This window comes from Mustela nivalis (assembly GCF_964662115.1).
Source record: "Mustela nivalis genome assembly, chromosome: 12".
NCBI lineage: Eukaryota > Metazoa > Chordata > Mammalia > Carnivora > Mustelidae > Mustela > Mustela nivalis.
This window is the reverse complement of record NC_139031.1, coordinates 91,916,514-91,940,158: the sequence shown is the minus strand read 5'-3', so window position 1 is coordinate 91,940,158 and position 23,645 is coordinate 91,916,514. Positions and strand designations below refer to the sequence as shown.

Genomic DNA, 23,645 nt, shown 5'->3' with positions numbered 1-23,645 from the left:
GGGGAGGCCACGCCCACACGCTCCTGACCCCGCCCCTTCAGGCGCCTCCAGACATCACCCCTGGGCTCAGACCTCTCTGGAAGGCCCTGGTCCCCTTAGGAATGGTTTTGGCTGCAGGAACAGAATGCTATGCTGGACTGTCAGGGCTTCAGGGATGGGCCCCAGAATTCCCGAGCCGGTCCGCCGTGCAGCGACTTTCTTCCCACTCTGCGTGGCATTCGTTTTCCCTTCCCGCTCTTTGCCTCCAGTCTCCTGGGCTCCTGCTCTGAGTGTTGCCTGGGGTGGGGTGGGGTGGGGGACCATCAGGAGAGAGAGCAGCCCCAGCGGCCCGCAGGATGGAGCCCAGCTGGGTTCTCTGGGCAGGCTGCTCGAAGGACAAAGCAGCCCCGTGGGACCTCGAGGTCCCTGTAATGGTTCAGATTCCTTCAATGAACACTTGCTGGCCAGGCTGCTGGGAGTTGGCCCTGAGCCATCCACCTCCTTTGGGGACGACCTCAGAGGCAAAGGGTGGCCTTCCAGCAGTGGCCCATGCCCAAGACTGACCCATGTGCTCCAGGACAGCTCCCACAGCACCGGCACCCTCTTTGCCTGCCTCCATCTCTCCCCTGGCATACGAACCTGCTCAGATCTGTCTCAGAGCCTATGTCCATGGCCCCAGCAGGGCACAGGTGGGGAGGCCCCAGGGCCATAGCTGCAGAAGATGGTGTGTGTGCATTTTAGCAGAGATAGTACTGAGATTCCACGGGTTTAGGGAAAGCCTCTGGGGAATGGAAAAGGCGAGGTGCTGGGTTGTGCCTGTGGACTTGTGTGCCGGGGGAGAGAAGCATAGGGAGGGAAGGGGGCCATGTCCCTGTGAGCTCTGGAGGAGCACCGTACCTAAATGCACCGCACCAGCTTGTGGACCCGCTGCAGCCTCCCAGCGCCATGAGCCGGGGCCTTGCATCCTGTGTCCTGCTTCCGGCTGCCCCTTCCAGCGGCTCCCTAGAAAATGTTACTTTTCAGTGCAAGGAAAACAGAAAATTATCCACATCATTGCCCACATGCTGTCTTTGACCCAGGCGTACTGGATTGTCAGACTGCGGCCATGGCCAAGACCATCTTCATGTCAATGACAAAGTTCCAGAAAGTTCTTTCAGAACTCCAGTGGGAAGGAACAAGAGGGGCTCTGGGCAGTGGAGACGGGGCCGAGCCCCAATCCAGACCCACGCCTGCCCTGTCTGCAGTGCTGGGGAGGGAGCGGCGGGTTTGGTGTCAGCCTGCTTGACCTCAGCTAAACTGCTCTGACTTTTGTTTTCAGATTTGAGATATTTTTGGATGGGTAAGGATGGAAAAAATGTGTGTCCCTTTTTCAGATGATTGCAGCGTGCCCTGTTGTTGTTCAGGTTCTTGGAGAGTCCACGTTGTGGGCTGGGAAGTGAGAGCTCCTGGATTTGGGAAACCCGCCCCACCCTGTACCAATCTCTGGCCAGGGGCGGGCAGGTGTGGGCAGGTGTGGGCATCTGCATTTCGGTGAATCTGGGAGCCAGCTGCTCAGGCTAAGGCAAAATGGCACCAGAACACGAGGTCCAGTGTGCCTCCTCCCTTCTCGGGGCTCTGCCGGGGGGATATATGAAGACAGACACTGTCTCAATAGGCCTCCTCGTGTCCACAGTCCCAGAGGCAAGGGACAGCTAGCTGGCAAGGGACAGTGGGGTGGGGTGGGGGGAACTGATTGGCTTTGAGGGAGAGAAAGTTGAGGACAGAGATTTTAGGAGAGGCTGCCCCACAGGGGCGAGGACCCCCCACTTCCCAGCTGCGTGATCTTGGGCAAGCTTATTGGCCTTGTCCCCACACGTAGATGTCCTGGTACCTTCAGAAGTTCAAGTTCACCTAGTCGTTCAGCCAGCAGGGACCTGGACACTGTGACAAAGCCTGAGACATAGGATGGGCAGAGGTGGTCGGCTCTGGGATGTTCCAGCGAAGAGACGAGTCGGCACTAGCCGGAACAGCTGGATGGGCAGAACAAGGCAGCGTGGAAGAGAGCTAAGAGGAGTTTGTTGGCCTGATGGTTCTGGATCTTTGTCACGTTCTCTTGCTGAACAGCTGGGTGACCTTGGTCAGGTTAGCTACAATTTCAGCTTCTTTCCCTATGGGTGATAACATCAGCCTCAGCCCCATTTAGGGGTCCGCGGGCTGCGACCTCCTCACTCCTCCCCTCTTCTGCTGAGGCTCCTTTCACAGGACCCTCTGCCGTCTGAGGAGGAGAGTCACGAGCTTTGACCTCTTGAGAAATCATGCTACCCTCTAGAGCAAGGCAGGGGTTATTGGCCTTTCCAAGAGGCGTTGCAGGGTAGGAGGGAACAGGAGTGAGGTTCAGCCTCTGCTCTCCGTGAAGAACCAAAGAAGGTCCCCGCAAGCCAGGATAGGCACGGCTGGACCCCGAGGGCCCGGGTAGCGTTGGGTGTCCAGCTCCGATCAGGGGCTGTTCTTGGTAACAGCACCTTAAGACGTGCACAGGCCTCTCCAGGTGGGATTCTAAGACAATTTGGTCCCCGAGGCGGGTACAACCCCTGGCCTTCTTCTGCAGGTTGTAGGGTGGGTGTCTTCTCACATGTGCTTTCCCTGTGCCAGGGGCTTTCCACGCACTCACGGGCCTCAGGATAAGCTCTTGTTGACACTGTTCTTTTGCCTGTGAGGGGCAGCACTTGAAATCTGCAGAGGGCTGTGCATTTTCTAAGGGCATCTTTGGAGGGTGCTGCCCATTTCCCGGATTTCACTAATGGGTGAATAGAGGCTGAGAGACTGACTGAGGGGATGTTTGTCTTGGGGGATGCTGGAATTTCTCTGCCTGAGTATCCCTCTGGACTGGGACCTGCTCTCCTGAATGCTTCTGGCCAGACAGTCCTGCTTGTTTCTCCGGGCTCATTTTAAGAAGTCATGTGACTTGTGAAGTCCTCCCCGTCGAGTCCCTCCCTTTCAGGCACTTCTTAAGCATTTTGGGCCTTGACCCCCATGGCCCCGTTGCTTTACGTCTGCAGAACCCTGCTAGAGAGTGAGCTACCCGCGGGCAGGGAGGCCTGGGTTCCCGCGGGCACAGTAGTAATTGCAGCGCGGAAGGAAGGAATGAGTGAAGGAAGGAACAACCGGTTTTGCAGGGGTCAGGACTCCAGCCTCCCCCCGCCCCCCACCTGCGGCGCGTGAACTCTCGAAGCAGGGACCCTCGGGTGGGCCACCATTTGGCGGTCCCGCGGAGCCTGGGGGGAGGTCCCGGGGCGCAGGGGCGCACGGGGGCGCGCGGGGGCGGGTCCGCCCTGCGCCCACAGGGCTGGGCGCTGAGGCCAGGTGACCGGCGGCCGGGCTCGGCGGCGGCGATTGCCCGCTCCGCCTCGAGGGGGCCCTGCGGCGGGCGCGGCGGCGAACCAGGAGGACGGCCCGTCCGCGCGCTGCTGCGCTGCTCCGCGCCCGGCCTGCTGCGGCCATCGCCCGCGGGACCCGCCGCTCGCCCAGGTACCGGGCCGCGTCGCCGCCCGCTTTGTTTCGGGCCGGCGCCGGCGAATGCGCGCTGGGCGCGGGGAGGGGCTCGGGGAGCGCGCGAGAGCGAGCTGGCTTGGGGTCCGGGGACGGGGCTGGCGGCGCGGATCCGGGGTCCGCGTCCGGGTCCGGCTCCGGGTCCGGGGGCGCGGCTGGAGCGGCACTGCGCGGCGGCGCCCGGAGGACTTCGCTCTCTGGGACCCGTCCCGAGACTTGCAGGGCGGAGAGCCGAGCTCGGGGCCCTCTCCCGCTCTCAGCCATCAGGCTCCGTCCCGGTCCCCGGGCTGGGCGGGAGGCGCGGGGCGGTGTGTGTGTGTGTGGGGGGGGGGGGGGGGTTCGCTCCTTCCTAAGGAGCAGAAACCGCGCGGGGTCGCCGGAGTCCCGCGCCACCTGTGGCACGTGTCCCCCGGCCCAGCCGCCCGGTCGCTGACAAGCCGCAGGGGGGAGGGTCCCGGGGCGCGGGAGGGGGGGGGGGTCTGCGTGCGGGTGGGCTCCGCCGGCTGACAAGGGCGCTGGGGGCTTTGCCTAAAGTGATAGGAAGATCTGTGTGTGGCGGGAAGGGACTGGATTCTTAAGACAGCGCCAGACGGTGACCCTCACTGTCCACCGTGGTTAATACCAGCGCCCCCGAACGTGGGGACAAGAGAGAGCACTGCTGAGGGTGGTCACTGCCTGCTTATGGAGAAGCGCCCACCCCGGTCGGGGTCCCAGCCCTTCACACACTTGGACTTTCTGGGGGTTTTCACTCCCTGTGATATGGACGCATGGGCCTCCAAGACTTGAAACATATACTGAAAATAGCAGGGCGCGTTTTCATTGCATTCATTGCATTAATGTTAATATTGCATTAATTATCTCATTGCCTGACATCCGGCCTTCAGGACCCCCGTTTTGACATTCTGGTGGGTTTGCTGTGGCCCATTGCCGTCTTTGAGTCTTTGAAGTGCTCCACTTCTTGGCTCTTTGAAAGAGGTTTTCGTCCTGTGATTCTCCCCTCTTTAGGGCCTGCAAGGTTATATTTGCAAATCAATCAACAAGTATTAGAAAGGCCTTTCTGTGGAGAGGCCTGGAGGGGCCAAGGAGGGGCCCCCCTGGAGTCTGCAGCTGGAGCGTGGAGGGAGCAGGGCTGGGCTGCAGGGAAAGAGGGGACCTTTGTGCACCAGGAGCTGCTTGGGAACCGGCAGGAGGCCAGACTTCTGCCCTCAAAGTAATAGTAACTTACTTTGCAATCTTGCAGAGGAAGGGTGAGCTCAGAGACAAAGCATCAGGCGCACATCTCCAGCGTGTGTGCTGATGGCCTTGCCTGAGTTCATTTTGCCTCCCCACAGGGAGCTGCGATTATGGCCCCATTTTAAGGGTGTGCAAAAGGAGGCAAAGAAAAGGCTAGGTGTCTTATCCAAGCTGATGAAATGGGTGGTGCAGCCCCGGACTTCCTGCTGCCTGGAGGAGTGGGTGGCTATTCTCACAGCAGATTCCTCAGCCCAGCAGCAAGGCTGGCAGCGGCAGCAGATGGGCAGGTGGATGCTTCGCAAAGCTCTGGGGAGGCAGAAAGAGAAGTAGGCGCGCCAGGAACTGTGTGCTCCTGGATGCAAACTGACTATGTTTACAAAGTGTAGCATTGGCACCTAATGGTTTCAAATAGAGCCCCTTGCAAAGGGGACCCCGGGAGCTGAAGGTCACATGCTCAAATACGTCCCTGCAGCAGGATGTTGCTCCTGATGGGGGCGGGGATTAAAAAAAATGAAAAAGCCTGAGAAGAAGGCGAAAAGTCAAGAAGAGTGAGGGGAGAGAGCCCCAAAGGGACGGTTTTGGACCCGCAGGCTGGCCCATTTTACAGATGACTACATTGTCAGGTAGGGGTCTGGATCAAACCTCTGGCTAGTGCCGCCTCTCCTGCTCCTTCTCTAGGATCCGCCAGGCATAAACCACCCTGATGTTGGGGAGAAGCCTCTGTTCCCTCACAACACCCTCCCCGCCCCATAAGCTCCTGATGGGGGAGGCGCAGGGCAGAATCCCCCAGCCACCACCAGCACTGTTACCCTCGTGTGCCCACCACCCAGTGGGGCCATGGCTCTCTTGGTAGGAGGCTTCCTTAGGGTGGCTCCCAGCCACGGGAGAGGCCCTGTTTCATGGCTGGGCCTGAGGGTCTGCTTCTGGCAGTGGGAGCAGGGGTGAGGTGCATGCCTGCCACTCCTCACCCCCTCTGCAAGGTACACAGATCCTGGACTGCCCAAGAGCCAGCCTGTGTGCCTGGAGACCGCTGCGGTTGTCTCTGTGGATCTGGGAACAGCAGTCCTTGTGAGTGGGTTAGTTCAGCGGGTGTCTGGTGAGGTCAGAGCTGCCCTTGGTTCCCGGCAGGAAGCGACAGCGTGGGCAGCCGTCACTGTCTCTGGAAAGTCCTCTGACCCCCGCACTGTTTGGCTGCTCTGGCAGAGGTCTTTCTGAAACCCTCCGGGCCCAGCTGGGTGTGGGGTGTGTGTGCCACGGGTGATCTTCCCAGGCGCACCCACATGAAGCTGGCACGGAAAGCCAACCCGCTGCACAAAGGCATTGTTATCACAGTGCCCCCCCTCCCGAGAACGCCCACGCATTCAAGGTCGCTTCCATCAAAGTATTGCTGAGCGGGACTTGGCTTCTTTTAGGTTCCAGAAATGTTATGAATCTGTTCTACTGCGTTGAGTCCTTAGAACTAATGGCCGGGTCACTCCGCCGCGGGGTCACTGCCCCCCACAACTGTTCAGGCCAGGACCCGTTACATCTCCATGTCTGTTCCTTTCCTAGAAACGCAGGAAACATGAATCTCTGGGTTTCTGGGACTTCCTGTGGGCCCCTGCCTATGGGGATCGTGTAGGTGGGCCCTCCTGCAGGCATGTCACACTGTTCCTCTCCTTGTGCGCTTGGGGACTTCTGGGTCTGTATGTCTGGCGCTGGTGCAGCCCTGCAGGGTGTTCTGGAACCCCCCCCCCCCCAACGGCCACCCCCCCGGGGGTGGGGCTGCCTCTGCTGGATGGGAAGGAGGAGGCCAGGGAAGGCAGGACGACCGCCACCTGGGGCCAGCCTTAGAAGCCATCACAGGGCCTGCCTGTGTCACGGAGGGGATGAGGGTCATCAGCAATGACCCCCACATATTTTAAAAGAGTTATGTGAATTTAGAAAAAATAGAAGGCGGCGATCTGGAATTCATGGATTTTGTCCCAGGCGGGCTAAGTTAATGACAAATTTACGTTCAAGAAGTCTTGGTCAGTAAGCAGGAAAATTCCCTCCAGGGAAGCATTCTCTGATCAGGGAAGGGAGGAGCCCCTCGAGGCCACCAGCTCTGGGGAGAGAAGCCTTTCCAAGGCATTCCTGGGCTGGGCAGGAAGCCTGGGCGCCCCCCCTCTGCGAGTGTCCCCCTGCGCCAGGGTAGTGACCTTGTGAGCCCAAGGCTTTCTTCCGAAGGTACAGCGGTGCTTGCCGACGGGGGGGGGGGGGCGTTTGCCGGGCAGGATCTGATCTTTGCCCAGCCTTGAGTGGCATGGGTTTTGTCCGAATTTTCCAGAATAGGGCCCTGAGACTCAGGGAGCTTGACTAGCTCGCCGGTGTCCTGGGGGTGGTGCGTCTGGGATCGGAGTCTGCCCCGCATTGGCCATTGGGGCCGGAGCCCGTGAGTGGATGGCGTGGCATGGCACTGGGGGGCGTCTCAGATTGGAACCCAGGCCCGGCTGCAAAACTGGGACTCCTTCCCAAGACCAGGGGTCCCCATGGCTCCCCGTGAGGGGCCGGCGAGGTGTCCCAGCTGGCAGGGCTCCCTGCGCAGCTGCTTCCTCGGACAGGGAGCCTGTGTCTCTCTCTGATTCTCTCTTCCTTCCTCCCTGGACTCTCATTGTGGCAAGGTTGCGGGGGGGGGGGGGGCTCCTGCCTTCCTCTTCCTCTGCTCTGGAGAGATGATGACCCTCCCCGTACCCGTCGCAGCTCTGGCTTTGTTCTTCAGCTTTAAGGGACGTCTGTCTGTGGGACCCTGTTCCAGCTCCCGAGCAGGGAGCAGCTGGTGCCCTCGGGGCCGGGCTGTGCCCGCGGGCATCCTCCATGCTGCGCCCGAGGGCACCGTCCCGGTGACTGAGGGTCTCAGCGACCCTCGCTGTGCCCAGAGGTAGCCGCCGGTGTGCCCCAGTGGCATTTCAGTGCAGACTTTCTGAAGCTGGCCGCCAGTGGTGAAACCACTCCCTGAGGTTTGGAAGACCCGAGCAGAGTAGCTCTGAGCCAGGGCAGCAGGCAAGAGCTCGAGGGGTGCGGCCCAGGGGCCTGTGCTGGCCTGTGGCTGCTTTGCTCTTTGCAGGAGAGGCTGGCCGGAGTCTGGACCACGCTCCCACCACGGCCCACAGCAGCAGTGCCATGCCACTCATCTGGAGCTGGGGGGGGGGATCTTGTGGAGGGGTTGGCCCACATCTGGCCATCGATTGAGGCACCCTGGGGCCCGGCCAGGCCATTAGCTGGGCGTCTGCGTTCTGTGCACATTACTCCCGGAGCTGGGGCCGGAGCTGGGGCCGGAGCTGGAGCCGCAGCACAGGCTCCGGGAACAAAAGGGCTCCATTGACTCGGTCCTGGCCGTCCTCCCTCCTAATTCATCACCTCTCAGGGCTTTCCTGAGGCTCCCTCCCTCCTACTGGTGATTTTGGACGCAGATCAAAGGCGGGGTTCAGGCAGTGTGCTGGGGGAAGAGTGGGTTCTGCCGGCCACAGGCTTCGGGTAAAGACGCCCTCTGTCGCCATGAGTGTCCTTGGGGTGTCTCCACCTGCAGCCTGGGGCCTCGATGCCCCTCGCGGGACTCACACCGGCAGGTCCCACGGGCTGTCCCTTGCTGGCCACTGCTGACTCTGGTCCCACTGAATGTCCCTAGCTCCAGCAGCTCCTGCTGGAACGGCACTTCCTCATTCCTGGACACGCTATCTGATCCCGTGGGGGGGGGGAGTCCTGTGATAACCGGAGGAGGTGGTGGGGCACCTTCATCCTGAGGATCCCGACAGGTGTGTTTCCAGTTCACCGCTAGAAGATCTGAAGTGCCCGGTGGGCGGTGGGCGGGGGTAGGGGGCGATCTGTGCTTGTCTCCACTGGGGGGAGCTGAGTGAGGCCCTTGGCCTGCCGGGGGAGGGGGACCCTTGTCATCTATGCTACTGGGGGTAGGAGGAGCTTCCTGGGTAATGGAGGTCTGAGCTGCTTAAGCTGATTTTTGAGTCTTTTCCTACAAAACCATTTTCCCAGGCTCTCCCCTGGCTGTGGACTTGGAGAACCGTCCTTCCGACAGCACCGCCCCGTAGGCAGTGTTTCTTGGCTCGCTCAGCGCCCATACCGGCTGCGCTGTTTGGGTTGATGGCACCCCGATCCCGCGTGTCACCCTGGGCCTTGCATTTCAGCATCAACGCGGCAGTGACAATGCATCCCCACCTGTAACCGCCTCTGCGCACTCGGGGGTCGGGGGTCGACGGCAGCAGGCGCCCTGCACGTGGAGATGCAGGAGTGGACAGGACATCTGTCTGTGCTCTGGCTGCGCACCCCCCGCATATACCCGTGTGCAGACGTTCTTGAGCAGGACCCCCTGGCTGGTCTTGTGCCTGGAAAGACTTCCAAGCCTGGTGCAGAGGTCAAAGAACAAACTTTTTTTTTTTTTTTTTTTGGTGGTAAAATGCATAGAACAGCGCCTCCCATTTTAACATTCTCAAGTGGAGGGGTCAGTGGTACTGAGCACATTCGTGTCGTGCTGGCAACGCCCCTGTCCATCCCTGGATCCCTTTTCGTCTTGTGAAAGGAAACGTCTGTCCCCAGGAAACACTCCCCTCCCCTGCCCCCAGCACCCCGATTCTCTGGCCCAGTGAGTGTGGGCCCCCGAAGGGTCACACAGTCTTTGTCCTTTTCGTGACTGCCTTATTCCTCTCACATCCCCCGGCGCATCCATCCTGTGGCGGGTGTCAGAAGCCCCTCCCATTCGAAGGCTGCATACCATTCCACTGCATGGACAGACTGTGATTTGTGCGTCCGTTGGTGGACATGCGTGCCGCTCCTGCAGTTTGGCTGGCAACAAGGGTGCATGGAGATCTGTTCTGACCCCTGCTTTCCCTCCTTTTGGGAGTACACCCAGGAGGGGACATAGGCTTTTGGAAGGCCCCCCATATACTGCAGTGCAGAAACCCGTGTTCTCACTGGGGTCTCCCCATGTCCACCCGGTATCTTGGAATGCCGCGTGCACAGGCTGAAAACCAGGCCTGCAGGGAAAGGAAGAGGGAGGCTTCTTACTGAGCTATTTTGACAGATCGTGTAAACTCTGTGATTAATGGAATGAGAAGGCAGGAAGAATGTCTTTCATTTAAAAAAAAAAATAGAGCCTTCAGGGTTGTTTGGTTTTATTTTCAATTAAAAGGGTCTGATTTTGTTTCTGGAGAATGGTTTTAATTTGGATAAATAGTTCAGTCTGGGGACTGCGTGCCAGAGCCTAGGGTCTCTGAGCGCTGTTACCCAGCGCTCCCTCCGCGGCTTTTTGGAGGGAACACGGACCTGAGCCTTGCGCTGGCCTGGCCTCCGTCTGGCGGCAACGAGCGTCCAGTGCTGGGGAAGGGGTTGGGGGGACAGCCCTCCTGACCCGGCCGCACAACCAATGGGAGCGAGGGGCCCCAGCCCAGTGGTCGCTGGTTAATTTTTATCCTCCAAGAACGTGTTCGGAGGCTCATGTCAAGAATGCCAGCAAGCAGCCCTCGTCCCTTCCCCGCTGGGTGGTTGGACCAGACTTACCAGCATCTTTTCCAACGCAGGCCTTTGCAGCATTGGTCAGGTTTGGAGCATGCGGAGGGGGAGACATTCCTAAAGGCTGCAGGTGACTCCGATGGGAGAAGCTTCCCCGAGGCCACGCAGGATTCTGACCTCGGCCCGGGCGCTCTAAAGGCTGGGTCTGTGCACCTTCTTTCAGAGGGGCTTGAAGTTGGATCTCAGAGTCGGACTCCAATCCTGGGCATTCTGGGGAAGGAGCCCTGGGGGTAGGGACTGCGGGCAGGAACCACCTGGAGTGTCCCTGAGGAAGGGAAGGGGTTGAGGAGGGCAGAGGGGATGAGAAGGCACAGATGCTACATCCACTTGTTAAAACTAGGACAGGTGTCAAAGCCTTCACTCTTCATGCTGTTTAACCTGTGGGGCGGGGGGGAGGTCTGCAGCCGGTGCCAGGACCTCCCGGGGCCTGTGGGAGCTCTAGGGTAGATGAGGAGCTGCCCCAGAATGTCCCCGAGCCAGTGCAGCCGCACAGGAGGGAGGGTGGGCGAGGTGGCTGGGGACTGTGCACCTGGCAGGGATTGGGCCTTCTGCATGGTGGGGGGGGGGCCCTCAGCATGCAGGAGAGCCTATAGGCCAAGCAGTTGTGCATAGGACCTGGGCCTGCGTCCCGGGCTGCCGTGCTGGCAGGTGGAGAGGCAGCTGGAGGCACACAGGCCCCTGACAGAGGGCACTTCTCAGCAGAACCCATAGGAAAGTCTCTGGGTTGGGGGACTGGGAGGAGCTGTGGGGAAGGGGGCCCCAGGACCAGGGTCCTGGCTCGCTACTGGACAGGCATGTCCGGGACCAGTGCCCTAAGGGACGGTCTGATGCGTGGCCTCATCCTTTGGGCGCCCTGCATGTTTGGGACTGTGTGGGCAGACATTGGTAGTGCCCAAGCCCTGTTTTCTGGAGCAGCCCTGGTGGCTCCCTGTGTGCCCCCCAGAGCCTCTCCTGGTGTCCCGCCTGCCAGGCTGCGATTTTAACCGGAGGAGATGTTAGCATGAGATTGGGGCACAGACAGAGTCCCTCTCCCTTGTCCTCACCCCTCCCCACCCCACATACATAGGAAGGCCCAAGGTAGAGGTCACCTAGAAGGGCACAGTTCGCTTTCACAGCAGGTCAGCTGTTGCTGACACCCCCCCCCCGCCCCGTGCTGTTTGCACCCCTGCCCGTGCGCCCGCCTCCTCCTCCCCTGCAGGTGCAAGCCGGCTCCTGGCCACCCTGGGGGCCAGTTTGTCAGAACTTCCTCTGGGGACAATGAGCAGGGGGTGGGGGATGAGGGGTGGTCTGTAGGCCCTTCTGAATCTGCATACACCCCACCGGGAGGTATGTGCGGTGTGCCTTCGGTGCCCAGGCGGGGCCATCCTCCTGGCCCAGGGTCCTTGGGGCAGAGCCCACTGCTTTTGCACATGCTGGTTTGGCTCTTGTGTCTGTACTGGTCCCTGGCTCAGCACATGTGGGGGGCACATCTGGGAGCGGCAGGGTGGGGGGCGCTGGAGCTTTGCTCTGGCTGGCCGCAGCCCCCTGAGGCTCTGGGACCAGCGTTTTTGGTCATTGTCTGGCTGGGACCTGCGGGGCTGAGCTCAGCTCTGTAGCCCAGAGACAGGCCCAGCTTCCGGGGTTAGGTGCCAAGCTGGGTTTGTGTCACCGGACGGTTGGACGTCAGAGACTTTGGCCAAGGGTGGGCTTTCTTGTTTGCTCTGCACTGGCTTCAGGGCTGCCTGCCTGCCTTCTGTTTGCTGAGCCCGGTGTTTCTGCTGTGTTCGGTTGGTGCCTAGCCCATGGGCTTTGAGGACTTCCTCACGTCCCTGTCCTGTGCTGAGCACAGAGGAGGCCCTGGCTGGACACTACTGGTGTTTACTTGGCAGCAGAACAGGAGCCGGCCTGCTATTGCGGACCGTCCCGGGGCTGCTCTGTGGGGTTGCTGATCACTCAGGGGTTGGGGGCACTGAGGACGCTCCCTGATGACCGTGTGGGCAGGGGGTCTCCTGGGGACTTGCGGTCATTTCCTTCTTTGTTATTCTCCAGCTACTTTAGCTTTGGGAGGAGCCTCCCCAACTTTCTCTCCAGCTCAGCCCCTACCGCCACCACACACAGCTGGGAAGGGGCTGGGCCGAGGACCACCCCCCCATAGCCTCTGTGCCCTTCCTGCGCGCTCCGGGGTCAGCAGTCTCTCTGCTCAAATCTGAGCTCTTCCAAGGACAAGAACCAAGGCTGCTGCTTTCATCTCTGTAAGATAAGAGCTTTCAGGCGTGGCTGGGTGCCCTTGGGCTGGTCGCTTGGTCCCCGAGCCGCTGGGCTGCCCCTGTATCTATAGCCCATCCCACGTGTGTCACAAACCGAGGGCACGCTTCCACGCCCACACGGGAATGTTCTAGAAGCTGGTTCCTCACTGGGAGAGAGGGATGTACCCGCACGTTTCCTCAGGGTTTCAGGAAGTTTTCCAGGCCCACCACTTCCTTTTTTATGGAAGGTTCTCTCTGCAGTTTATTCCACCAACGTTCAGGCAAGGCCGTTGATGCTACTCTGACAGACTGGAGAATCTAGCCTACTGTTAGTTTCTTGGAAAAGAGCCACATTTCAAGTTGTCCTGTTATTGGAAGTTGCCAGTCAGGCCCCACTAGGAACCCACGCAGACTACCCAACGAGGGCGGCAAACACTGTCCTCTGCTCAGAGCACAAAAGAATGTTCTTTCTGGATAGAGCGAGTGTTGGGGTTTCCTTGTAGCTTACACTGTAAAGAGAGCAAGAATTATTTCCTTTGTCTTCTGCTCAAAATGTGTCCACTGTCGATGCAGACTCACCAGCATGTGTAATCTCTTGTCTAATATTTAAACGAGGGTTTTGTTCTTAGAAAAGTGCTGGGTATCCAGCAACCCCCGTGGGGACAAGAGCCACCCGCCCCGATTACTGGCTTTTCTGTCCTGCTGATCCAAGGTCACATTCACTAAGTCTTTCTTTGGGATTGAGCGCATTAAAAAAATTAATTAAAAAAACAAAAAACAAAAAAACAGAAACCCAAGCTGACCAGATTCTGGAGAGGTGTTTGCATCCGTGATGTGGTCGGCGTGAGGCCAGATCCCTGCAGCCTGCTGCTGGGAGGAGGAACGGACAGCTGTGCTTGGAGGCTGGCCGTACTTGAGGGCCACGCGCGCTCTGCCCGCCGCTGGCCCATCGACCTGTCTCTAAACGGGCAGCAGCCTTCCGGAGGGCCCCGGTGTGCCTCCACCTTCTGCTTCTGTTTCCCTCCCTCGTTCACGCTTTCTGGCACCTGACATTGACCAAGTGCTGGCCCGTCCCAGGGGCTCTTGACCATCACCACCTGCTGCGGCAAGGGGGCAGCGGGGTCCCCTGGCTTGCTGGCCAGGGTGGCCTGGACATGGCAGGCCCGGGGTCTGCCCCTCCGTGGTGATGAGTTCCTTGGAGCCCCCGCTGCTGCCCCTGCCCTGCCGGTCTCCCCTTCCCGGCAGGTTCCAAGAGGTAGTCCCAGGCCACCGAGTCCCAGTGCATGCAGAGACCCCTGGGGGTGGACAGCAGCAGGCGGCGGGGGCCAGACCGTGGGGGGAGCTCACAGCTTCTCCTGCTCTTCCGGCCGCAATGGACCGAGGTGTTCTCGAAGGCCCGCAGGTGTTGATACAAGAGTGAAGTCTCCTGCGCGGCTGGCCAGTGGGGTTGGAGGGAGCAAGTCCTCCCTGCGCCTGCCCCTACGGATTTGGGGCTCACCTCAGTCACATGCACCCTATTCGTTCCACTAGGACCTCTGTGTCCCTGGCACTGGAGGCCCCGCCCCAGGCCTCTTTCTCTGTGTTGACTTAGTTCTTTTCCTTACGGAGTGCAGTTGGCATACGACATTGTGTCCGCATACAGGTTACTAAGAGAACAACACTGCAAATCTAGGTACTGTGTCGCCTAACAAAGTGGTCACATGCTATTAACTGTACCCTAGACTTGTATGGTATCCCAGTGTCTTTTTTTTTTCTTAAATAACTACACATTTGTACCTTTTAATCCCCTTCCGCACCCCACCCCCCTTCTTTCTGGCAACTGCCAGATTGTTCTCTATATGTTTGCTTATCATTTTATTTTTTTTTTAATTCCACATGTAATGGGGGCCCCTGAGTGGCTCAGTCAGTAAAGCGACTGCCTTCGGCTCAGGTCATGACCCTGGAGTCCTGGGATCAAGTCACGCATCGGGCTCCCTGCTCAGCGGGCAGTCTGCTTCTCCCCCTGGCCCTCCACTTCTTGTGCTTTCTCTCTCTCAAATAAATCAATAAAATCTTTTAAAAAAAATTCCACATGTAAGATAAATCATACAGTATTTGTTTTTTTCTGAATGACTTATTTCTCTTGCCGTATCACCTTCTAGGTCCTTCTGTGTCATTACAAATGGGAAGATCTCATTCTTTTTTGATGGCTGAGTAATATTCCATGTGCATATGTTCCACACCTTCTTTATCCGTTCACCTGTCAGTGGGCTTTTAGGTTGCCTCCGTAGCCTGGCCATCGTAAATAATATTGCAACAACATAGAGGTGCATGTATCTTTTCAAATTCGTATTTTTGTTTTTTGGGGGGGAAATACCCAATAGCTGAACTGTTGGATTGTATGGTATTTCTATTCTTAATTTTTTGAGGACCCTCCACACTGTTTTCCACCATGGCTGCCCCCGTTTGCACTCCCACCGACGGTGTAACGGGGTTCCCCCCCTTCTCCACATCCTTCTGACACCTGTTGTTTCTTGTCCTTTCCATTTTAGCCATTCTCACAGGCGTGAGGTGATACTTCATTGTGGTTTGCATTTGCATCTCTCTGGTGATGAGTGACGTGGGGCGTTGTTTCATGTGTCTGCCAGCCATTTGGATGTCTTCTTTGGAAAAATGTCTATTGGGCTCCACTGCCCCTTTTTAATTAGATTATTTGTTTCTTTTGTGTTGAGTTGTGTAAGTTCTTTCTATGGTTCGGATACTAACACTCTATCGGACATGCCACATGCAGATAGCTTCTTCCGTCCCCTCGGCTGCCTTTCATTTTGGTGATGGCTTCCTTCGCTGTGGGGGAGATGTTTAGTCTGATGCGATCCTGTCTGTTTATTTTGGCTTTGTTGCCCTTGCCTCAGGAGGCTGGTCTGACCCGTACTGCTAAGACCAGCGTAAAGAACTTCCTCTTCTAGGCACCTTATGGTTTCAGGTCATACTCTCAGGTCTTTAATCCATTATGCATGGATTTGTACAGATGGTGTAAGACAGCGGTCCTGCTTCCTTCTTCCGCACGTGGGTGTCCAGTTTCCCAATATCATTTGTTGAAGGGACGTGTCCCCATTGCATATTCTGTCCTGGCTTGGTCACAGATTCCTTGACCCTATCGTTGTGGGTTTATTTCTGGGGTCTCTTTTCTCTCCTGTCAAACCATGTGTCTGTTTTTGCCCCAGTCCTCTACTGTCCTGAGGATCACAGCTTTGGAGCTATTACTGTAGCTCTGTGCACTTTGAAATCAAGGATGTTGATGCCTCCAGCTTTGTTCTTTCGCAAGATTGCTTTGGCTATTAAGGGACTTTGTGGTTCGAAACACATTTTAGGATTTTTTGTTCTTCTATCTGGGAAAAATGTTGTTGGAATTTTGATAGGAATTGCACTGAATTTGTAGATTGCTTTGGGGAGTTTGGACATTGTAGCAATATTAATTCTTCCAATCCATCAGCATGAAATATCTTTCTATTTACGTGTGCCGTCTTCAATTTCTTTCATCAATGTCTTAACAGTTTTCAGTGTACAGAACTTTCACCTCCTCGGTCATTGTAATTCCTTGGTATTGTACATGGAATTATTTTCTTAATTTCTCTTTTTGATAACTTGTTCTTCGTGTATAGAAACGCAACTGATCTCCGTATGTTAATTTTGTGTCGTGCGACCCTACTGAATTCATTCATTTGATCTGACAATTTTTTGGTTGGGTCTTCAGGGTGTTTTGTTTGTTTGTTCAGTTTTGTTTTGTTTTATTTAAGTATTTTTATTTATTTATTTATTCGACAGACAGAGATCACAAGTAGGCAGAGAGGCAGGTGGTGGGGGTGGGGGGAAGCAGGCTCTCTGCTCAGCCCCAATGTGGGGCTCCATCCCAGGACCCTGAGATCATGACCTGATCCAAAGGCAGAGGCTTAACCCACTGAGCCACCCAGCTGCCCCAGGGGTTTTGATGTTTAGTATTGTGTCCTCTACAAATAGTGACAGTTTTACTTTTTTTCCAATTTGGATGCCTTTTATTTCTTTTTCTTATGTAATTGCCATGTCTAGGACATGTAAAATTATGTTGAATAAAAGTGGTGAGAGTGGACATCCTGTTTTGTTTCTGGTCTTAGAGGAAAAGCTCTTAACTTCTCACCGTGAGGGGTGATGTTGGCTGTGATCCTCTTGACATGGCTTTTGGTGTATGGAGGAGTGTTCCTTCTGTTCTCATCTCGTTGAGAGTTTTTATCACAAATGGATATTGAGTTTTGTGAAATGCCTTTTCTGCATCTATTGGGATGATCACACGATATTTACCCCTCATGTTGTTGTTTTAAGATTTATTTATTTTTTGAGAGACAGGAGGCAGAGGGAGAGGGGAGAAACAGACTCCCTGCTGAGTGTGAAGCCCAACACGGGGTTCGATCTCAGGACCCTGAGATCATGACCTGAGGTGAAATCAACAAGAGTCAGACACTCAACCAGCTGAGCCCCCCAGGTGCTGGGTATCCTTTGTAATGTTAATGTGGCTTATCACATGGGCCAATTTGCAGATTGGCATCCACAGAATAAATCTCACTCAATCACAGTGAATGATCTTTTTTTTTTTTTTTTTTAAGATTTTCTTTATTTATTTGACAGACAGAGATCACAAGTAGACAGAGAAGCAGGCAGAGAGAGAGGGGGAAGCAGGCTCCCCACTGAGCCGAGCTGAAGGCAGAGGCTTTAACCCACTGCGCCACCCAGGCGCCCCGGTAATGTATTGTTTAATTTGGTTTGCTCGTATTTTTTTGAGGATTTTTGTGTCTTTGTTCAGGGTGATGAATCCATCATTTTTCTTTTTTGTGTCTTTGTCTGGTTTTGATATCAGGGTCATTCTGGCCTCATAGACTTGATTTGGAAGTATTCTTTTCTCTTCTATTTTTTGGAATACTTTGAGAAGGGTGGGTACTAATTCTTCTTTAAATGCCTGGTAGACGTCACCTGTGAAGCTGTCTCATCCTGGACCTTTATTCTTTGGAATCTTTGCAATTGCTGACTCAATCTCATTACCTGTAACCAGTGTGTTTAGATTTTTCTCTTTCTCCATGATTCAGTCTGAGAAGACTGTGTGCTCTAGGAGTTTGTCCGTTTCTTCTGGGTTTTCCAGTTGTTGGTGTGTAGTTGTATGTAGTAGTGTTTTCTGATCTTTCGTATTTCTTCTTTCATTTCTGTTTTTATATATTTGGGCCCTCCCTTTTTTTCTTGATGAGTCTGGCTAGAGGTTTATTGATATCATTTATACTTTCAGAGAAGCAGCTGTTAGTTTCATTGATCTAATTTTTTTAGTCTTAGTTTCATTTATGTTTGCTCTCATCTATTTTTAAAGATTTTATCTATTTGTTTGACAGACAGAGAACACAAGCAGGCAGAGAGAGAGTGGGAAGCAGACTCCCCGCTGAGCAGAGAGCCCGATATGACTCGATCCCAGGACTCTGAGATCATGACCTGAGCTGAAGGCAGATGCTTAACCCACTGAGCCACCCAGGAGCCCCTCTGCTCTCATCTTTATTATTTCTTCTCTTCTACTAACTTGGTGTTTTGTTTGTTTTGTGTGTGTGTGTGTGTGTGTGTGTGTATGTAAAGTTAGATTATCTGGGAGTTTTCCTGTTTCTTAAAGTTGGCTGTATTGCTATGAACTTTCTTCTTAGAACTGCTTTCGCTGTGTCCCGTAGATTTTGGACTGTCATGTTTCCAATTTTGTTTGTCTGGAGTGGGTACTGTCTGGACGGGGTGGGGTTCTGTGTGCCCTTCCCTAGGGCCATCTTGGCAGATCTGCTGGAGCTGGTGTGGGTGTAGTCCTGGGGATGCTGGGGTGCACTGTGCGGGGGCTGTCTTGGTGGGACAGTTGAAGCTGGGGTGGGTGCGGGCCAGGGCTCCCATTATAGATGTTACCTTGGTGGGTTGGCTGGACCTGGAGCACATGGAGGTTGAGTGTGTGCTGAGGCAAGCTGTGCCAAGGGTCCTAGGACAAACCACTGCCGTGGTGGGACGGCTGGAGCCTGTGTGGGCGAGGGGCCTGGGCTTGCTGGGGTGTCCTAGCAGGGCTGGCAGAGTGCTTGGACCCTGCTTGCATCTGTACTAAAGGTCAAGGGGGACACCAAACATGGTCCTGGGTGGTGGTGCCTCCAACCTTGGAGAGAGTTTCTGCATTCCTCTGTTCGGCCAAGGCTCTAGAGTGCGGAAGTGGGTTTCTTTCCCCGACAGCCTGTTGCCCTTCAAGCTGGATTTCTTCCTGTGTCCCAGGGCAGGGGGTGTACTCTGGGTCCCCTCGTCCCCATGTCTCCATGCTGCTCTCTCTGTGCTCCCTCTGTTCACACGGCCCTCAGTTCCTCTTCAGGAGGAACTGTTCCGTGTGCCAGTGTAATATAGTGTGTCTGGGGAGGAAGTGAGTTCAGGGTCTCCCACGGTGCCTCTGTGCCCCAGGGACTCCCCCCAGCCCCCAGAATTATAACTTGTTTTCATAATTTCATACCCTGCTGAGCTCCCAAAAGGACTTGAAAAGGACGCAGAAATACATAGAGCAAGAGTAAATATTATTTTTTTAAAAAAGGCATGGACCAAGAGAAACTACAGATCTGATAAAACCGTGGAGCCCGCGGAAGGCCGGCATCTGCTGGGCTTGCCACAAAGCCCTGGACCAAGAGAAACTACAGATCTGATAAAACCGTGGAGCCCGTGGAAGGCCGGCATCTGCTGGGTTTGCCACAAAGCCCTGGTGATCTAGTGACTTGGCCAAGAGCCTCCTGGAAGCAGCCCAGTGAAGGAAACAGTCATCTTCAATAGCTTCGTGTCCTCGGAATACAACTAACTCAGTTATGAGAAACAGCACCAACAGAAACAAGTACTTTACTCCAGAGCACAGAGACTTTTCAGAGATGGGATCCTGAGGGAGATGCCTCTGGGTTGGGGGGGGGTGCTTGGCCACACCGTCCGTGCACCTGACACAGAAGACACGTGGAGCACACGGTCTCTAACACCCTCCACGGCGGCCACGGGCATTGGGACAAAAATGAAGTCTGTAGGAGGGAGCTCCCAAGGGATCCAAGTGTCCATGTTGTCACCCTCGGACTCAGGCTTCGCTGGGTCACAAAGGTGGCCACGTCCGTAGCACTCCTTCCATGCCCTCTGAGTGGAGTCTGCCCATGACGGCTTCCCTGGGGCGCCGTGGGGCCACACTGCTGCAATTTGACAGAAATGGGCTCCTATGCTGCTGCCTGGTGAGTGCTCAGGGATTCCCTCTGACTCTGAACCTAGGGCAGGAGCCTCCTGTCCCACAAGCAGAGCCTGGCCACTTGCATGGCTTGTGGTGGGTGGCCAGGGGAGACAACGTCTAGTGTTTTGTGGATAAAAACTCACTTACATTTAAAAGTTGAAGCATGTGGAAATACATATAGCAGGGTTAAGTTTTTGTTTTTGTTTTTTTTTTAATGCATGACCAAGAGCCATGGTTTGGGCAAAAGACTCCATTTCCCTTTCATTTGAAAATTCAGTGGCCGAGTTGAGTGGTGCTGACGGCACAGGACCCTGAACACCACATGAGGAAAGGCGAACTCTCTCCCTGACGGTTTTCTGATCTGTTGCGTGGCGAAATGATAACCTTTGGCTTACCGGGTGAGATAACACGCGTCAGTGCAGTGAGTGTCCCCCGTGTCTTTGAGATGCAGCTGCTGGGTCACGTGTGCTTTACGTGGTGTGTCCAGCAGACAAGCCGGGTCCACAGGTGTCCCATGTGCTGACATGAGGCTGATGCGGCCACTGCTCCTCGGGGTTGTGTGCCCTGCCTCCGATGGCCGGTTCTGTCCTGTGCCCGGGCTCAGGTGTGGCCTTTGTCCCACGTGAGGGCAGGAGGCAGAGCCATGTCCCCAAGCTCTGTGACCTTCAGGACCTGTGGTGTCCTGCACACGTGAAACATTGCTTCTCAGTTTCCCATCACTTTGCTGCTGGGAGGCTGACTGGGGGCATCCTTGGGAATCTTGGAGGTGGGGGGCCCTGCTGTTCCAGGCAGTACCCCTCTGTGGCCGGTGAAGCTTTAACATGGAGTGGACAGTGGTGTCTTCCGTGAGTCACGTTTGCCATGTTCTTCTGTGTTGATTTGGGAGGCCGGTCACGGGGAGAGAGGCAATTATCCTCTGCTGGTCCCCGACACGGATCAACAGGACTTTCCTGAGGGGATGGACTTCCCGAGCACCCCTGACGCTGGAGCTCCCCTGCGTGGGGCCCCCTCGGGAGACACAGGCTGACCCTCCAGCCCCACAGCGTTGACCCTGGCCACAGAGCTGACCCCCAGTGTCCTCGTGGCGGTGGTGTCGTGTTTTGGTGAAGTCACACGGGAGGTGAGCCCATAGCCCCCAGGAGCGGACATGGAGGTCAGAGGTCAGGGGTTGGCTCGGGGCGGGGGACAGTTGTGGCTGAGTGGGGACTGGGGTTGGGGTGCTGAGCTGGTACGTCTGGGGGCAGACTGGGTGGAGGCTGGGGCTGTGGGGCCCCATTGGGGAAGTGGCGGGAGCTGGAGGGAAGGCTGCAGTGGGGACGGAACGCTCAGGCGCTCCCTGGGTGGTCCCTGGAAAGAGCATCCTGCCAGGAGGTGTGACAGGAGCCTGTGTGGTTGGGACAGTCGAGTCCCGGAAGCAGAGTTCTCAGATGCAGAGCTCTAGACTTGATGCCGCCGGTGCAGCAAGGGGACGGGGTCCAGACCCGGGGTCCTGCGGGGGGCCGGGTGTGTGTGGACGGCCACCGTCACAGGTTTGTGGCTTCATTGGATGGCCAGGGCACACCCTAACACGGGGTCAGGGTCAGCCACCAAGTCTGCCTCCTTCGAGTCCTGTCTGCCCTTGTTCTTGTCCACCCGAGCCTCAGTTTCCCCCAGTGTACAACACGGCGACTGCCCCGTGCCAGTTGTGTTTATTAGCATGGAGCATCGGGACGTCCCCTGAGCTATGGTAACGGGGCTTTCTGAGTGGGAGCTCTGCACACCTGAGGGTGAGTGTGGTCCTTGTTTGCGTTAGGGCTTGCTTCCTTGAAAAAAGTACTTATTATGAAAATTCTGGAACATTCCTCAGAGTAGAAGGAATGTAGCCTTGGAACGACCGTGCGGAATTTCACCTCTCTAGGTGTGCGCTCCTTGTGTGGCTCTGTCCAGCTCTGTCCACCCCGGTGCCTTCTCCTTGTGGATTGCAGAGCTAGTGTCCCCTCCCTGCACACGTGCTGTGCCCTCCTACCCCCTCCCCCACCGGCACAGACGCTGGGCTCCCACCCGAATGGTGACAGCTCTTCTCTGGGGTCTCCTCCCCGTGGCTGCGCTGTGTCTGGAGCTCCTCGCAGGTGTGTTAGGATCCGGGTCGTAGCAGGGCCCCAGCGCACCAGCCTCCGGTCCTGCCTCCTTCCACTGGCAGCTAAGGACGAGAGAGTAGAGAGCCTGGCATGGAGGCAGAGGGGCAGAGGGGGCCTGGGTGGGGAGCAGCCTCCGAGCCCTGGTGTGTGCAGGGGATGGAGAAGTCAGGCCCAGGAGAGAGGCCACCTCCCTGTCCTTTCCCTGTGCCGAGTGGCACTGGATGGGGTGATTCTGTCCCAACTCCTGCAGCGAGGAAACAGGAGCCCCTTGAAATTTGCAAGCAGGTGAGGGCTGGGATGGCAGGAGCCCCGCCTCCAGAGGGGGCAGGATGAAAGCCCAGGTGCCCTTTCCCTGCTCCCCCACCCCTGCACCCCGCCTCTCCGCAGGGGGAGGGGAGCTCTGTCGCTCTGAGCTTTCAAGTGGGAGCTCATGGAATCTTCTGGGGAAGCTGGGGGCACCCAGAGTCTGGCAGCGCCTGGGGCGGAGGGTGTGGATCCTGCCCTCAGCCTGGAAGGAGCCCAGCCGGGGAGCTTTGCTGGTTGCTGCAGGCTATGAAAAGTGTAGAAAACCAGTGGCGGGGGAGCCCAGGCCTCCTTCCTGGCTGAGACTGTGGGGAGCTGGCCCAGAGCCGCTTTGATCACGGGTGCTCGGGGCCTGCTACAGCTTGCCCTACATCGTCCATCGCCTTTCATGTCGGAACACTGGTTGCCCTGAGGATGCGAGGGCTTCTCCCATCTTGTCTGTAGGAAGCATGGCCCCCTCCGCAGGGGGAGGGAGGCATTCTGGGGCCTCATTCATGTGGACGGGAGTGGGCCAGAGGCAGGCAGACAGACGGACAGAGGAGATGTGCTAAGGGTCCAGCCTGCTCTCTGTCCTCCTCCTACCCGGACCTCCTGAAAAATAGGGCGGCCTTCCAGGTGCTGAGTTTCTCTGGAAAATTCTATGACTTGGCCTTCTGAACACTGGAAGCATCGCTAGGTGCGAGCTCGACCGCATCCCGGGTGGAAGCATTCTTTGCCTGAGGCTTCGCCCCAGGATTTTCCTGGCATCCCTACTGGCTCCTTCTGAAAGCTAGTGGCTGCCCCAGTTGTGGGATGGCTCAAAGACGGGGGGGGGGGGCGGCTTCTGTACATTTCCAGATGCCCTTGACCTGCCCGGCTGCTGGTGGACAGAGAAGCCAGTGCCGGGAAAAAGGAAGCGGGACAAGAGCAGGATGGGGGCATTTTTGGTCCTCGAATGTGATGCAGATTCACTTCCGGTTCTTGAAGCATGAAAGGATGGAAGACTGGGGCAGGAGGAGGCTTGGGTTAAAATAGCCCTCGTGGGTGGCTCAGTGGGTTAAAGCCTCTGCCTTTGGCTCCAGTCATGATCCCGGGGTCCTGGGATCAAGCCCTGCATCGGGCTCTCTGCTCAGCAGGGAGCCTGCTTCCTCCTCTCCCTGCCTGCCTCTCTGACTACTTGTAATCTCTGTTAAAAAAAAAAAAAAAAGCCCTTGTGTGGGTGAGAAGGTCATTTTGTGAGCTCAGAGCAAGCAAGAGTGAGTGGTGGTCAAGGCGACCGCCGCCCCTCCTGCTTGAGGAGGGCCCTGCGGGGACAGAGTGGGCCTCCCTCGTTCCCTGTTAGGAAGAAGCCCGGGAGAGCGGAGAGCCTGCCTCTCTCTTGAATAAGGGGCTCGAGGCTTTTCCGGACACTTCGGAGCCTGTGGTTGGCCCCAGACCTTTCCAGTGAGAGTGTCCTCGGCACACTCAGAGCCCCTGGATCAGAGGTCC

The 23,645-nt window shown here is 56.6% G+C and overlaps 1 protein-coding gene across 4 annotated transcripts in view; it reads left to right on the top strand.

The window, feature by feature from the left end:
* Positions 1 to 3,271: 3,271 nt before the first annotated feature.
* TNS3 (tensin 3) overlaps positions 3,272 to 23,645 on the top strand; it is a 200,610-nt gene continuing 180,236 nt past the window's right edge. Inside the window, exon 1 of one of the 4 annotated variants that reach the window (XM_082692739.1) lies at positions 3,272 to 3,486. The gene's annotated coding sequence lies outside the window, so the exon portion shown is untranslated. The remainder of the gene's footprint in view (positions 3,487 to 23,645) is intronic. The other 3 variants (XM_082692741.1, XM_082692740.1, XM_082692737.1) reach the window with 3 other exon arrangements.